This window comes from Marmota marmota, unplaced genomic scaffold, assembly GCF_001458135.2.
Source record: "Marmota marmota marmota unplaced genomic scaffold, marMar, whole genome shotgun sequence".
Classification (NCBI taxonomy): Eukaryota; Metazoa; Chordata; class Mammalia; order Rodentia; family Sciuridae; genus Marmota; species Marmota marmota.
The window spans coordinates 11,233,906-11,237,531 of NW_025999880.1; the positions used below are offsets into that span (position 1 = coordinate 11,233,906).

Consider the following 3,626-nt stretch of genomic DNA (forward strand, 5'->3'; position numbering starts at 1 on the left):
TTTTTTTTTTTTTTTTTTTTTTTTTTTTGAGACAGGGTCTTGTTATGTTATCTAGGCTGGCCTCAAACTCCTCAAGTGATCCTCCCACCTCAGCTTCCCAAGTACCTGGAACTGTAGGCATGTTGCCATGCCATGTACCTAGGTCCTCATGGAATACTTTGAAGATTAAATGAATTAACATATATAGAGCATTTAATTTTAATTTTATTTTGGGGTGGGGTACTGGGAATTGAACTCAGGTGCACTCAACCACTGAGCTACATCCCCAGCCCTATTTTGATTTTATTTAGAACAGGGTCTCACTGAGTTGCTTAGCACCTCATTTTTGCTGAGGCTGGCTTTAAACTCATGATCCTCCTGCCTAAGCCTCCTGAGCCACTGGGATTATAGGTGTGTGCCACAATGCCCGTGGAGCTTTTAGAACAATGTCCAGCAAGTAAAGCATTATATCTGTGTTAACTATTGTTATTATTTTATTAGTAAGCAAGATGGTGGATAATAACATAAAATTATCCTTAAAAGACTTACTACTAGCCATGCCTGGCAATCCAAGCAACTCAGGAGGCTGAGGCAGGAGGATTACAAGTTTGGGGCCAGCCTCGGCAACTTAGCCAGACCCTGTCTCAAAAAATAAAAAGGGTTAGGGATAATATAGCTCAATGATAAAGCACCGCAGAGTTTGATCACCAGTACCACAAAAAAACAAACAAAAGAACCAGACTTACTCTTAGCATGGAAAAGCAGAATTATGACTGCTTTGAGTTCTTGGTTGCTCAGTAACCATAATTTCAGCAGTGATGAATAATGCCCAGTTGTTGAATGATGCCCAGTGCCACTAGTCTGAAATACTTCTCATCACTAATAGGATTTCTGACTACAAATGTAAAGTTTAAAGAGTTGAAGTTCAAAGATAGAGTTTCCATATCGAATGTAATTCAAGTGCATGCATAATCTTAGACTTTGAGGAAAAAATATACAGGTTCATGAGGAGGTTGAAAATATTGCCTGGCTGCAGTGGTTGTGAGTTATGACTGCCCAGAGCCACACAGCTCTGGACTCATAAATGATGATCACTAAAGATGATGGTCACTAAGGGTGCAGGGCCCTGGGAGACATACTGTGTTGACTTAACCCCACTTTATATGGTGATGCTCTAGCTAATTGGTATCTTTGAGTTTCTCAGACCCACTCTCAGTAAATTACCTCCTTCACACTCCAGCTTGCCATGAACGAGTGATTTACTATTAGCAAGCAAGCACTTTATTTCCAGAAGGGAGCACATTTTTTCTAATCATGCTCTATTCATTTTTGAATGCTCACTTATTATAATTCACTTTTCAAGCCCTGTGCCACAGACATCCACACACAAACACAAACTCAGGCTGCATTTTGCCTAGGATCTGCAGTTAGCCTACTCTAAGCAGTGTCCACCATATCCTTGGTTTACTTAATAAGAATTAAGCCCAGTATATGCCCACCAGATACTTTATTATCTTCATGGAGTTTACTTATGATTTAGAAGTCCAGATCAAGACTGTTCCCCTGGAAATGTAATTCAGTGGTAGAAGGCTTGCCTAGCTCTGGGTTTAGTCCCCAGTACTGCAAAAAGAAAAAAAAAAAAGGTCTCTTATTTAACCCAAATTTACAGTCATTTTGTCATCGAGAACACCATAAAGGCACCTGGATAATCTAGTTTTTTCTTTTTTTATGGGGGCGGGGGGCGGGTACTGGGACTTGAACTCAGGGGTGCTTTACCACTAAACTACATTCCCAACCCTTTTTAATTTTTATTTTAAGACAGGGTCTCACTGAGTTGCTTAGGATCTTGCTAAGTTGATGTAACTGACCTCGAATGTGTGACTGGATAATCTAATTCTAATGAATAATAGTATACAATGTCACTCTGAAACATTAATTGATTTGCTCCCACCTAGCCAAACTAGCTTTCTGTAAGTTGTTAAGGTACCCATGGCAAATCAGCTTTTTCCTGGAACCAAATAAACTTTCCAGATAATTATGCTTCCCAGGATAGCGAAATAATCCCCACTATTGAACATATGTTCTGTTCTTCATCTTAACTGTTTTTGGCTATAAGCTCTGAAGATATTTATCTTAATTCATTATGCAGTTGGTGAATGAAGCCATTTCAAAATAGAAGGGAAAAAATATTTTCTTTCTGCAAAATGCATTCAGCTTTGGCACTCGGGATGAATTTAGTAACTCCAAATTCTTTTTTTTTTTTTTTTTTTTTTTTTTTAAAGAGAGAGAGAGAGGAGAGAGAGAATTTTAACATTTATTTTTCAGTTTTTTTGGCGGACACAACATTGTTGTTTGTATGTGGTGCTGAGGATCGAACCTGGGCCGCACGCATGCCAGGCAAGCGTGCTACCGCTTGAGCCACATCCCCAGCCCCGACTCCAAATTCTTTAAACTTCTGTTAACATGGAGTTTTTGCCAATGTGTTAATTAAATTACTGTACAGTATTAAAATAATAGCCCTTTATTAGAGTATGCAGAATCACCTTCTATGTGCCCAATATTAAATAATTAAATGAATCTGCTATGTTAGAAGAATCTGTTCTTGAAAAATTTTGGTCATTGATGTACATGTTTTAAATGCCTTGTGAGTTAAAGTTTGTGTGTAGTGCCTTTCATTTAAGCAGATGAGGGTATGTTTATAGCTTTCTGTAAAGATCGGAGAAGCGAACTTTTTTTTTTTGGTAACAGGAATTGAACCCAGAGGTGTTTAACCACTGAACCATATTCCCAGCCCATTTTATTTTTTATTTTGAGACAGCATCTTGTTAAGTCACTTAGGGTTTTGCTAAATTGCTGAGGCTGGCTTTGAACTTGGTGATCCTCCTGCCTCAACCTCCTGACCCACTAGGATTATAGGCATGTGCCATGGCCACTTTTTAAAAATTTAAATTTGGAAATCCTTTTAGTGAAGGTATGAAGAAAAAATAAGTGAAGAGAAGGGAGTAAGTAACTGAGATTGAGACAGGCCTGTCTACTGTAGTAATAATTGAAGTGACAGAGCAAGCTGCAGGTAGGAGTTGGTTATGAGCCTGATAATAGTTAATCTTCAGGTAACATTTGATGCATATGAAGTGAATCTCCCTGAAAAGGAATGAGGCAATATAGAAAAATGTTTTAAAGAGACTAAGAGGATCACATGATTATAACAATAATGATAGAAAATCACCCTGAAGTATCATTGGAGTTAACCAGCTGGCCAGCCAACCAACCTGCCTTCTGGAAACCATTGAAATGAAAACTCTATGATAAATACATTTTTCCCAGGGCAAGGAATGAGTTTTTTTTCTTTTAAGTGCTGGGGAATCAAACCCAGAGTTTGATCATAGATGCTAGGTAAACATTCTACCATTGAGCTCTACCCCCAAGCCCAACCTTATAATTTAAAAATAAATTTTAGGGGCTAGGGATTGATCATCTGCTTTGTGAAAGGAAAAAGTGGAGATTATCAGCCTGATTTTTTATTTTGTTTTTGTTTTTGTTTTTTTTTTTTTTTCAAAGTGCTGGGGATTGAACCCAGGGCCTTGTGCATGCTAAGCAAGTACTCTCCTCTGGCCTACATCTCTAGCCCTCTTTTTTTTTTTTTTTTT

The 3,626-nt window shown here is 38.1% G+C and overlaps 1 protein-coding gene across 1 annotated transcript in view; it reads left to right on the plus strand.

The window, feature by feature from the left end:
• Positions 1 to 3,626, plus strand: part of Ankrd40 (ankyrin repeat domain 40) — a 16,727-nt gene that overhangs the window by 4,532 nt on the left and 8,569 nt on the right. The gene's annotated exons all lie outside the window — the stretch shown is intronic.